The sequence below is a fragment of the Panthera tigris genome, chromosome B2 (genome assembly GCF_018350195.1).
Source record: "Panthera tigris isolate Pti1 chromosome B2, P.tigris_Pti1_mat1.1, whole genome shotgun sequence".
Classification (NCBI taxonomy): Eukaryota; Metazoa; Chordata; class Mammalia; order Carnivora; family Felidae; genus Panthera; species Panthera tigris.
The window spans coordinates 14,040,412-14,053,965 of record NC_056664.1 but is presented as its reverse complement, the minus strand read 5'-3'; the positions used below and the strand labels follow the sequence as shown (position 1 = coordinate 14,053,965).

General features: G+C 46.2%; 1 long non-coding RNA gene across 1 annotated transcript in view; it reads right to left on the bottom strand.

Moving 5' to 3' along the window:
* The window catches only part of LOC122238554, a 74,113-nt gene extending 64,523 nt beyond the window's left edge, over positions 1-9,590 (bottom strand). Inside the window, exons 1-2 of the long non-coding RNA XR_006217481.1 lie at positions 9,460-9,590; positions 4,252-4,387 (exon numbers count right to left, since the gene is read on the bottom strand). This is a non-coding gene — a long non-coding RNA (uncharacterized LOC122238554). The remainder of the gene's footprint in view (positions 1-4,251; positions 4,388-9,459) is intronic.
* Between the last annotated feature and the right edge of the window lie 3,964 nt (positions 9,591-13,554).

Here is a 13,554-nt window from a genome sequence, read left to right as displayed (position 1 = left end):
TAAAACAGATACCATTTGCAATTACTTGGCCGTTCATCTTATAGTCTCCAGATATTCTTCAACTAAGCAGAGGATGCAGAAGAAGCTGTGTTACAAATTCTACACAAAAATGCATCCATTTCATAGCAAATCGTAACATCTTGGTAATCTTCAATTTTCTGATATTTGGCATTGTGTGCATAGTTTTACAGCAGGTATTTTTTAATAGCTTAGGCTATTTTTAAATGTTATAAACGTTTATGGAACCCCTTAAGTGCCATCCCAGAGTATAAAGTTGGTGAGGGGCACCTGGCTGGCTCTGTGGATAGAGCATATGACTCTTCTTGTTTTGTTTTTTTTGCTTTGTTTTTGTTTTTGTTTTTGAGAGAGAGAGAGACAAAGAGAGCGAGAGCTCACAGTAGAGGGGCAGAGGGAGAGAAAGAGAATCCTAAGCAGGCTCCTCACCCAGAGGGGAATCTGACATGGGGCTTGATCCCAAGACCCTAAGACCATGACCTGAGCTGAAATCAAGAGTCAGATGCCAGGGACTAAGCCACCCAGGCACTCCAGAGTATGCAACTCTCAATCTTGGGGTTGTGAGTTCAAGCCCCATGCTGGGCATAGAGATTACTTTAAAAAAAAAAAAAAAAAAGTTAGGGCACCTGTGCGGCTCGGTCAATTAAGCATCCGACTTCAGCTCAGGTCATGATCTTGCAGTTCGTGGGTTGAAGCCCCACATCCGGCTTTCTGCTGACAGCTCGGAGCCTGGAGCCTTCTTTGGATTCTGTCTCTCCCTCTCTCTTTGCCCCTCCCCCCACTCACATTCTGTCTCACTCTTTCAAAATAAATAAAAATTTAAAAAAAAAATTATGAAACACTTGCTAGAGCCTGGGCAGTTGTATTTTCTGTAAGTCCCTCTCCCTCCAGATAAGTGACTTATTTAACTATATTATTATTAATTCTCCTGACTTGTCTTTATAGAGCCCATTTCCTCTGGGCTCTATTAGGGAACAGAATTCTTGCTGAGGAGTTAATGGCTGATGTCCAACTCTTGGCTTCCTAATTACGTACGTGTTTTAATAAAGGCCCTCGAATTTTTAAAGAAAGCCTAATGGAAGAATTTTAAACAGGAGGGCACGTAGTAGGAGGCATTTTTCAGAAGACAGGCTTTCCTCCAGTTTGAGAGTATACAAAGCCAGTAATATTATAATAATACAAATAATTAAGAAATACAGTGCTTACTGTGATACAGGCACTGCTCTAAATTGTGCTTTGCATGTACTAACTCAATTTAATCATCATTAACAAGCCTATGAGGTAGACACCATTGTCATCCACATTTCACAGTTAAGGAAATGGGGGCCCAGAGAGGTTGAAAGACTTTTCCCAGATGGCACAGCTTATAACCGGCAAAGCTGGGATTTAAACCTCGCCACTCTGGCTCCAAAGTCCGCGCTCTTAAGCAACGTAGTGCCCCTGGGTACCATGATTCCTGTAGTCTGTGGACCCACATCATACTTCTCATGAATTTATTTTGTAAACATAACTCTTCATAGAGTGTCTGTTTGCAGCCAGGTTCAAGCTCGGACAGACACAGAGGGGTTCATTGCTGCAGCGTTCCAGAAGTGCCCAAAGCCCTCTACCCCTCCTTCCGCGGCAACCTCACACCTCCTGTCTGCATCTCACAGACACCAGCCACAGTAGCCTATGGACCCTTATGCATCACACTCCTTGGCCCTCCTGACTCTAGGTGTTTCCTCAAGTTGCCACTCACAAGCCTTTCCTCTCCTAAGACTCTGGTGAAATTCTTCTAGGAGGCTCAGCCCCAATCCTATCTTCTCCACAAAGCTTCCAGAGCCCCCGAACGAAATTTACCTCTCCTTCCCTTGTATTTATGTATACTCTCTCTGCTCTTCTCTTATAGCAGTTTTCATGGATAGTAAGCTTCTTAAGAGAACCTAAAGTATATCCTTCATCTTCTATGCCCCCAGAACCAATAATTAATGTATAAATTATAGACAGCATATATAGAATATATTTATCATTATATTTGTATGTGTATATATTATCATACTCAAGCATATATAAAATATAGCACTTTAATATAATGAGTTCTCTAGAAATATCTGTTGAAATGCATAAACGACATAGACGGGGTGCCCGCTGGGAACCTAACTAAATCATTGAGGAAACGCAGTTCCTGTTTTCTGGCAGCTTAGGGTCTAATTGTAGAGACACCGGACAAAAGAACAACCACAAATCATGCTGATAGGTAGCGGGGAGATGGGGTGGAAACACAGGAACTAGACATCCGAAGAGCCAAAATGCAGTCCTGGCCTCAACACGACCTGGGTGAACTTGGACACGTGGTTTTGCTCTTCTGAGCCTAGGTCCCAACCTCAGTAAAAGTTGGATCGGTGGTGTTAACGTTTCTTCAGTTCTAACAGCCATAGGGAGTCCGTGGGCAGGTTGGAGATCGCCGAGAACACTCTCTGAAGGAGTGCATCGCAAGAGCGACATGGCAAGCCAGAATGAGGGGCATCTGGGTAGCTCAGTCGGCTGAGCCTCTGACTGTCCCAGGTCATGGTCTCATGGTTCATGGGTTTGAGCCCCATATCGGGCTCCATTCTGACTGTGTGGAGTCTGCTTGGGATTCTCTCTCCTTCCCTGCCCCTCCCCCATTTTCACCCTTTCTCTCTCTCTAAAAAAAATAAAAAAGAACTCATGGAATGAGGGGGTCTCTCTCTACACCATCGAGAAGAAATCAATCACAATAAATAATGAAATCAATAAAATTCAGAAGAAGGGGCACCTGGGTGGCTCAGTTGGTTAAGCACCTGACTCTTGATTTCAGCTCAGGTCATGATCTCATGGTTCATGGGATTGAGCCCTGTGTCAGGCTCTATGCAGAGAGCACAGAGCCTGCTTGGAATTCTCTCTCTCTCTCTCTGCCCCTCCCTTGCTCAGACTCTCTCTCTCAAACATAAATACATAAAACGTTTTTTTAAGGTGAAATTAAAAAAGCATACAAATAAAGAAAAATAAAATTCAGAAGAGGACTCTTGGGAAAGTATTGACGTTACACAGTGTGTTCTCATGACAGACCAAGTCAAGAGGGGAAGGACTGAATGGAGCCCAGAAGGGGAGCGGAGAAGGAAGAAGTGGTTAGGGCTTAGCCATCCGTGAACTTGGCCACAGCCACACCATCATTACGTTGACACGCTCCAGCACGGCACAGAGAGAGCCAAGCCTGCCCCTCACTTAGACGGAAATCTCCCTCAGAGCCATCCAACAATTTCCACTGTCATCCCCTGAATGCTGAGCAATGTTCTAATGACTAGTTTTGCTCTCCGGCTTCTGGTGTAATGAGACAGAGGAACACTTGCCTCCTTTAGCAGCTGGACTGAGACTTCCGTTCAGGGACAGTCCTAGATTTACCAGGAAGAAATCCTTTGATCAACCCCATGGGTTGAGAGACAAAATCCCAAGCAATAAGTGATAATACTGATCTGCCTTCTAAGGAGGCTGGGTCCTGACCACCTTAGATGTTTATTTTGTGACCATTTGGATGAGTTTAGGTCCCTAACCTTGACCCCAAGTTTGGTCACAACTGAATTGCTCTATGTGATAAGAATGGCAAGAATTTGAAAAGTACAGGAAAATCAGGGTGACAGGGTGGGAAAAGCAGCCAAGGTTGTCAAAGAGGCTTTGGAGAGGGACACCTGGCTGGCTCAGTGGGTGGAGCATGGGACCCTTGATCTCAAGGCTGTGAGTTCAAACCCCATGTTGGGTATAGAGATTACTTACAAAATGTTTTTTAATCTTAAAAAAAGAAGAAGAAGAAGAAGAAGAAGAAGAAGAAGAAGAAGAAGAAAGTATCTTTGGAGAAACAGAATATTTCATGGGAATTTCAAGTTGTTGGCTGTGGAGTATATGTTTTGTCTCCTTGTCTCACCGGCAGATTATTCAAGAACATCATTGCTGTTGTTTTGAAGAATCCCGAGGAAGGTCTAAGCTCTGCACACAACTCAGTGCAGCGATGGTATATAGAGTCGAACAATCCAGAACAGAGGGGCCCAGTGGACCAAGAGGGGCCGGTTTCGCCAGGAGGAGGCCAAGGCAGGAAACCCTGGGTAGTCCTTGAAAGTACAGACCCATCGTAAAGTAGCGCCTCGGCTGTCTGTGACCTTGCTGGGAGTTAGATTAGTTTCCATCAGCCCTTCAGAGAAGGAGCACCCCAGTGACGTCACGAAACAAGGTTTAGGAACTTACCCAGCTGGGGAACAGAGAAAGTCAACAGCTTTGCCATTCTCGGTGCAATGCAGTGTTACTCGGGATCACCCCCAAAGACTCCAGGGACCCACAGGCTTGTCAACGGATGCCACACGCAGACCTCCTCAGTTGTGACCTTGGAAAATCGAAGCATAGAGGGGAGACTGTAACTGACCGCCACGAGAATTCAAAACTTTTATGTTCCCCCAAGCACAATTGTTCTCTTAAACTGTTGTGTCTTTCGTTTTTAATTTTTTTTTTTATGTTTATTTATTTTTGAGAGAGAGAGAGACAGAGTGTGAGCAGGCGAGGGGCAGAGAGAGAGGGAGACACAGAATCCGAAGCGGGCTCCAGGCTCCGAGCTGCCAGCGCAGAGCCCGACGCGGGGGCTCCAACTCACAGACCATGAGATCATGACCTGAGCCGAAGTCGGATGCTTCACCGCCTGAGCCATCCAGGCGCCCCTGCTCTCTCGTTCTGCCTGTAGACAAGAACATCAAAGAAAGGACGGCAGAGAGAAAGATCTGGAAAGCCCCCACCTGCACACGCTCACCTCCTGTCCTACCTAAACTACTAATTACTTTAAGAGATTAAATAACACGGCACGCAGGAGGGAGAGGAGGCCAAGAGAAGACTACAGACACTGGATACCACGGAAGATTTACGCATCTGTCTTTGTGCTTCCCTTTGGTGACAGAAGACGGCCCCAGCTCAGGCTGGCAGCAACGGCCGCTATGAAGAGAGAAGCCGACCTCGAGGAAGCACAACAGGAAAGAGGAAGGGAAAACATAAATCAGACCGTCCCCAGTGAGGATCGGATACTGCCTTCCTGAGCAGGCGTGCACCCCCTGCCCCAACGCCGGCAACCAGTCTTAAGTGAAAGTCGCATTAACGGAGACCAGGTGTTTCAAGGTCCTCCCGTGATGGCTGGCAAGACCATCAATGGGGAGTAAGAGTGTCGGGCTGCCCTTGTCCATAAACAGGGCCTCCTAGAAATGTCCTCAGGAACACAAGGCAACACTTTTTGAAAGTAAAACCTCGGCATCTTATAAAAACCCATTCCCTTTATGAGCAGGGTCTCCGATCGGCCGAGATGAGGCCACAAACTAAGGTTCTTCAAAGTTGGCTCCCAAGAAAGGCGGAGAGGGTACCGTGAAAAGTCACAGCGAATCACAGCCGTTCACAGGATTCGGCTAAGGTACCACGAGGCCTCCCAGGGACCTAGTCTGGGAACTGGAAAGTAGAACCGTGTTTTCTCAGCCGCTCTTTCTTTCTAGTTCTGTCTCTTTTCATTCTGCTCTCCTGTATTCTTTTTTTTTTTTTTTTTAAGTTTATTTGTTTGTTTGTTTCTTTGAGTAATCTCCACCTCCAGTGTGGGGCTTGAACTCCTAACCCTGAAATCAAGAGTCACATGCTCGGGGCGCCTGGGTGGCTCAGTGGTTTAAACGTCCAACTTCAGCTCAGGTCACCATCTCATGGTTTGTGGGTTCGAGCCCCGCGTCGGGCTCACCGCTGACAGCTCAGAGCCCGGAGCCTGCTTCGGATTCTGTGTTTCTCTCTCTCTCTCTGCCCCTCCGCTATTCGCGCTCTATCTCTGTCTCAAAAAATGAATAAATATTAAAAATTTAAGAAAAAAAGAGAGAGAGAGTCACAGGTTCTACCGACTGAGCGGGCCAGGCACCCGCGACTCTCCTGCTTTCTCTCTAAACAAGTCTTCACCACCTGCTCATCAGAGCCCTAACCCAGAATGCCGACCCCAGCCTGCACCTCCACAAACAACCCTGGGTCCCACAGCCCACTGAAACACCTCTGCACCAAGTTCCAGGAAACGGCCTGACTGTGGCTTAGTTCCTTCATTTGGACTAAGCCATGTCAGTCACAGGTGGCGGGCGGGATCTTGCAGTCAGGTGTCCTCCTTGGATGCAATCCGCCAAGGCCTCCTCCACCCCAGGGGTCCCAGCAAGGGAAGGCCTCGAAGGAGGGTGAAAGCAAGCCCCTTAGGGTTTTTTGTGGCTGTTGTTTTCATTGTATTTAAATCCAAGTTAGTTAACATGCGGCATAATAATGGTTTTAGGAGTAGAATTTAGTGAGTCATTTAGTGATTCATCACTACAACACCCGGTGCTCATCCCAACAAGCGCCCTCCTTAACACCCATCACCCATTTAGCCCCTCTCCCCCATCAAACACGCCACCCCCCAGCAACTCTCAGTTTGTCCTCTGTATTTAAGCCCCTTGTTTTTATTAACTTCACCACTTCCCTATGTATAAAATCAGGGTGATGATATCTGGTCATTAGTTACCAGCCTCACTGGCGGGACCGAGGACACAGGGTTGGGTTAGGGTGGGTTGGGTTTTTGAAGATCCTTTGTAATTTCAAGTCCTAGGACACAAAACTGAGACCCAGGGCCCAAGGTCGCCCGGCAAGAAGCAAGGACACATCCTGTCAGAGGAGGAATCTCCGATCTCCTGGGAAAACACTTCTAGACTGAGGGCCAGACTGCTGTGGGGAACGGAAAGACACAACGTGTCACACACCAGGGACAGAGAGGCCCAGAGAAGTGTTTCTCCATGAAGGTGCTCCTGGCAGACCATTTGTTAAGGGATGGGACGGCCCCGTGCGGCCTTGGGAATGCCCGTAGAGCCTCTGGCACTGTGACTTTGACAACAACAGTAAACAACCACACATCAGAACCATCCCCCACATATGGCTGAATGCCCCCTGGGCGGGGGCACCACCCCTGGAAGAAACCTGGAACCAGATGCCAGCAGGGTAACACTTCTAGTCTGAGAATAGCTGTGCTCTGGGAAAAAGAAGAGAAGGGACAGCCATACGTACATCAAAAAGAGCTTAGGTTTGACCTGAGCGCAAACCTTTTGGGAGCCAGTTGTAAAAGAGTATAGCAAACTGCCAAGGAATGGCTACAGACTTTTTAGAGTTATGAGGGAGGGGGTGTGTACGTCCTTAATAAAAGAGACAACTATTTTCTTAAATGTTTTTTTAATGTTTATTTGTTTTTGAGAGAGAGAGAGACAGAGTGTGAGCAGAGAAGGGGCAGAGAGAGAGGGAGACACAGACTCCAAAGCAGGCTCCGGGCTCCGAGCTGTCAGCACAGAGCCCGACGCGGGGCTCGAACCCACAAACCGCCAGATCACGTCTGACGCTTCACCGACTGAGCCACCCAGGCGCCCTGAAGACAACCATTTTCTTAAAACGGTTTAAGCACAACCGAACTCAGACAGAAGAAAAGAAAAGACTGCTTGGGCTTTAGGATTCTACCTGGAAAATTGGTAGCGAGGAGGCTGAGGGACTAGAATTAATGTCCCATATTCGGTTAAAAGACACGTAATAATATCATTAGCGACGGACACAATTACACACTCTAATGAGGCACTGTCGCATGTTAATAGTAGTTATGGTCACTTTCAAATAATTAACAGTAATACACAGACAATACATCATGACAGCGTGCAAACACAGGCATGTAAGGTTGCTAACATCTTGCTTCTATGAATCTCACGCGCCGAGCCAGCTTTGCCCCAAGGTTCCCTAGCTTCCTATTGATTTTTTTCCACAAAGGCCAAGCCACAATGCCCTTTCCGTGAGCATCACCAGTAGCCGCCTACATTTCCCCAGAAACCTGGTCAGTTGGATTTTCCACAGCCACGAGGAGGAATTAATACAGGAACCAAACAGGTCTTGTCCTGCCGGCTCACCCACTGCATCCTGACCTGACACTCATCAACTCATCGTGTTTAAAAATAAATTTGATTGTATCAGGAAAGAGAAGCTGCCGCTTTCAGAACAGAAACTCCAAGGGCATGCCCTCTTTTTTTAGGGGGTTGGTTGCGGTGTGTATTTTTTTTCTCCTTATTCCCAGTCCCCAAAAACGTGGGTGGTAGGACCAAGTGCCTTGGCGTCAGCCAAGTGGGTTTTCTTCCTAATCCCTTCGCCGGCCAGTTTGTAAATTGGGGCAAATACGTCAGTTTCCCAAGGATTCCGTGGCACAGTACAATGGGCAGAACAGAACCTTCCTCCCTACCCTGTGAGGTTGTGAGGAGGTCAAAAGACCCTCTGTCTGAGGCCACCCTGAAGGTGAGGCTGCTTCCTGGGTTTGAGGAAGTTTGGGATCTCGGGGACAATATGGGGATTCTGACCTCCATCCTCACGCTTCCCAAGAACTCATTACATGCGCTCAGTCGGGGCTGGGGGAACACAGCGTGGCTCGCGTACGCACTGAGGGGGGACCAGGATATGCCAGCCCCACGATGTACCAAAATACATATCTCCTTGGCATATGGGTTATTTTGAGTTAAAGAGCTCAGGAAAAGCTATTACAAACAGGACACAGTTTTCCTTTTGTAAAAGACATTTATATTTATTACGGAAAGGAAAAAGGAGACTCAACAACGCTTACCAATGGTGAAAGAAGGCAAGGATTTAAATCGTCACAACAGGGGCGCCCGTCTGGCTCAGTGGAGGGTGTGACTCTTGATCTTGGGGAGGCGGTTGTGAGTTCAAGCCCCACTCTGAGCATAGAGCTTGCTTTAAATCAATCAATCAATCAATAAGGGGCACCTGGGTGGCTCAGTGGGTTAAGTGTCTGGCTGTGGCTCCCGTCGTAATCTCACAGTTCGTGAGTTAGAGTCCCACGTTGGGGTCTCTGCTGTCAGCACAGAACCTGCTTCAGATCCTCTGTCTCCCGCTCTCTCTGCCCCTCCCCTGCTCTCTCTCTCTCTCAAAAATAAATATTTGAAAAAATAAATAAGTGGGGCATCTGGGTGGCTCAGACGGCTGAGCATCTGACTTCAGCTCGGGTCATGATCTCACCCCTCGTGCTGACAGCTCAGAGCCTGGAGCCTGCTTTGGATTCTATGTTTCCCTCTTTCCCTGTCCATCCCCCAGTAGCGGTCTGCCTCTCAAAAATAAATAATCAAACAACCCTTACTAAACAACCTTTGTTTACCATACTTTTCCTGGGCACATTCCCATAACTTGATTCTCCCACCCACTTAACTTTGTTTTTGCCCAGGATGGTATAGAAACCCACATTCTAACCACCCCTCTGGGTTACTCGTCTCTGGGTGCTCCCACATATACACGCAGCATGCATATGTCAATAAACTTCCGGTGTTCTCTTGTTAATCTGTCTTCGGCCAGTCTCATTTACAGGGCCCGGCTGCAGAATTTCTAGAAACTACTACCCACCTGAAGCATTCCACCTGATTCAGTTTCGGGTGTTGGGTCTGATCATTCAAGGAATCCCAGAAAAATCTCAGCACTTGGCACCACTGGGATATTACTTGTTCTGAGTCACTCCTCTGGATGCCCAGACTGTCGGGGGCTAGAAAAGGAATCCAGATTTCTTATTTTAGAGATAATAAACCTGAGGCCCAGATTAGTGAAGAATCTCATTCCTCAACTAAGAAAGCTTTCCACTGAAAATTACCTCTTTTATAAATCCTCAAATGTGTATGTGATACTTGAATGCTGAATGATACCACAAGACAGATGAGCATTGATTTAAATGCTGCTATCTGACAGATCCGGCCCTCAGTCATACCCTGATGTCTCGGGAGAGTCCATCCTTTAGAAAAGGACTTGGGGCTAGCAGGAGCAGAATTTATAGCTGAACCGGCTCTGCACTGGAACTGCCCTTCCCCAGTGGCTAGGGTGCCAGGTCTCCAACTGGAGCCCACAGCACTATCACCCCACGGGTTTGCTGCACCCACGCTAGACTTTCTAGCTGAATAGGTCTGAGTGGGAAGCAAGAATTTGCACTTCTCACAACAGTTCCTGCCGATGCTAATGTTCATGCTGAAGGTGCAGATTGGAAGGGAGCAGGCGCCATATTTTGAGAGGTCTGTGCTAAGACAAAGATGGCCCGTACGCATTTAATTTCTACAATTCTTAAGAAAACTGGTAATGACTTTCACGAGCCTTTTCTGTGGTGCTATCAGCCGAATTGTACCCCACCCCCCAAATTCATAGGTTGAAGTTTTAATCCCTGGCACCTTAGAATGTGACTCTATTTGGAAATAGGGTTTTTAAAGAGGCAGTTGAGTTAGGGGCGCCTGGGTGGCTCAGTCGGTTGAGCGTCCGACTTCGGCTCAGGTCATGATCTCACAGCTCGTGGGTTCGAGCCCCGCATCGGACTCTGTGCTGACAGCTCAGAGCCTGAAGCCCACTTCGGATTCTGTGTCTCCCTCTCTCTCTTCCCCTAACCCGTTCGCATTCTGTCTCATCCTCATCACCATCACCATCACCATTACTATCATCACCACCACCATCATCATCACCATCCACCATCATCACCATCACCATCAACATCACTATCATCATCATCACCATCCACCACCATCATCACCATCATCCTCATCACCATCACCATCAACATCACTATCATCACCATCATCCTCATCACCATCATCCTCATCACCATCACCATCAACATCACTATCATCACCATCATCCTCATCACCATCATCCTCATCACCATCACCATCAACATCACTATCATCCATCATCCTCATCACCATCACCATCAACATCACTATCATCACCATCATCCTCATCACCATCCACCATCACCATCATCCTCATCACCATCAACATCACTATCATCATCATCACCATCATCACCATCCTCATCACCATCACCATCAACATCACTATCATCACCATCATCACCATCATCCTCATCACCATCACCATCATCGTCATCAACATCACCATCTACCACCATCATCATCATCATCCTCATCACCATCACCATCATCCTCATCACCATCACCATCATCGTCATCATCATCACCATCATCATCACCATCATCTTTCTGAAGACATTGGAAAGCTATGGAACTCTCCAAAGGCACCAGGATCCAGAGAGCAGGGAGGCTCCCTGAGGTGAGCCAACACTTCATTTGCTGGTTTCTCAGGCAGTTTTGAGCTGGAGGCTGAGAATCCATGCAGAGGTTGTGACTGTAGGGAGGGCTAGTGAACAGGAAAATAAACCAGTAGAAAACACCTAGACTCATGTTGAGGGAGCAAAATGGACAAAGAACACAGAAGAAAGAAAGCCTAAGAGACACATGGGACATTTGTCTCATAAAAAGACTTCACCATCCAAAAGTTAAAAGAGATGTGATTGGAATCCCAGGGAGGAGGAGAATGGGGCAAAAGCAATAGCTGGAGAACCCTCCAAAACTACCAATGGGCATCAAGCCACAGAACCCAAAAAGTAAAAAAACAGAAACATCACTGGGGGCACAGCCATCTCGGTCAGTAGAGCACACAACTCTTGATCTCAGAGTTGTGAGTTTGAGCCCCATGTTGGTTACAGAGACTACTTAAAAATAAAACCTTTTAAAAAATAAAATAAAATACATTAAAAAAAAAACAAAACAGAAACGTTACAAATCCCAACCAGAATAAATACAAAGAAAATAGTGAAAAGCTGTCCAAGTTTTAAATCATATTACTTCCTAATCACACATACAGATTGGGGAAAAAGGAAACCGTGAAATGGTTTGCTCCAATGAGAGCAAAGAAAGAGTGACAGCCCCCAAGAGAAATGTATCCACAACCAATGGAGAAACATGCTAATACCGAGTTAATCTTTGTAAATATTAATTCAGTTTTACTGGTAAATAGTTGTAAATATTAATTAGTATTACTAACATGTTTGCAATAGTACCTAGCACATAGTAAGAGGTATAGAAGTCTTCTATCAAGGGCTCCTGGGTGGCTCACTCGGTAAAAGCATCTGACCTTGGCTCAGGTCATGATCTTGCAGTTCGTGAGTTTGAGCCCTGCATTGGGTGAACTCAAACCCCTCTTCTCTCTCTCTCCTTCTCTCCCTCTCTCTCTCTCTCTCTGCTCCTCCCTGGCTCGTGCTTTTTCTCTCTCTCCTCTCTCTCAAAATAAATAAACTTTTTAAAAAAAAAATCCTCAATTACTTTCTTTAAAAAAAAAAATACATAGAACAATGAAACACTGAATGTAGAAGCACTTTCAGGCAACAGGCTTGAGCAACTGGAAACCTGATCAAGACAAAAGGGTCCACGGCTACCACTGAGCTGAATACCAACAGGCGATGCAAAGAGGCTTATTAAGTAACCCCCCTCTAAATAGCCCTACTAACCAATGGGCTACTTACAGCCAGGCAGAGTTACCAAGAATTTTCTGGAATGAAAATTCCAGATCTCATACCTCCTGACTCCGCCCTATAACTGTGGCCCCTCAACACCACCTAGGAGCAGACGACAGTCCCCTCTGCTGTCCTGCCCACAGCTCCCTGGAGGTATATTCGATACACTTCATCTCTTTTGTTCTGCCTTCGGTCAATTTTTCCACCACCCGTGCTGCTGGCCTGCGCCCAATCAGAGCACCCCACATCTGGTGGCCCTCTCAATCCAGTCAGAACACCCACAGTGAACACCAGGTATGGTTAGGGCAACCTGCTTCAAACCTCAGTTAGAGAAATACCAAGAGAAGTTATTGTATCAAAACAAGGATTGAAAAAACCAATTAAAGAATCTGCAATTTTCTAAAGCAAGGGTTCTTCATCTGGGGTTCTTGAACCCCTCAAGGGGCCCATAGATAGAATTCAGAGGATTTGAAAATGGGGTGGGGTGGATTTTATTCTTATTTTCACCAGCCTCTAACTGCAATTTAGCACTTACTTCTATTCTGAATGTAAGCAATAGACCGTGATATTATGAGTAGCTTTGCCACCAATAAAAACCACATATCACATACCATTGTTTTAGAGATCACAAAACACTGTTTATACACATCACTACTTTGAAATCATGGTATCATGTCTGCCACCGGATCTTTTTTTTTTTTTTTTAAGTTTTTATTTTAATTCTAGTTCGTTAACTTACAGTGTTATATTAGTTTCAGGTGCACGATATAATGATTCAACATTTCCAACACAATACCCACTGCTCATCATGACAAGTGCACTCCTTAATCCCCATCAACTGGGGCGCCTGGCTGGCTCAGTCAGAAAGCATGCAACTCTTGATCTCGGGGTCATGAGTTCAAGCCCCACGTTGGGTGTAGAGATTACTTTAAAAAGATAAATAAATAAACTTAATCCCCATCACCCATTTCACGCCACCTCCCCGCCACTAGATCTTTTTTTTTTTCAATATATGAAATTTATTGTCAAATTGGTTTCCATACAACACCCAGTGCTCATCCCAAAAGGTGCCCTCCTCAATACCCATCACCCGCCACTAGATCTTGATGCTTGATGCACTAATAGGGAAGCAAATATATTACTCTGTGGTAAAC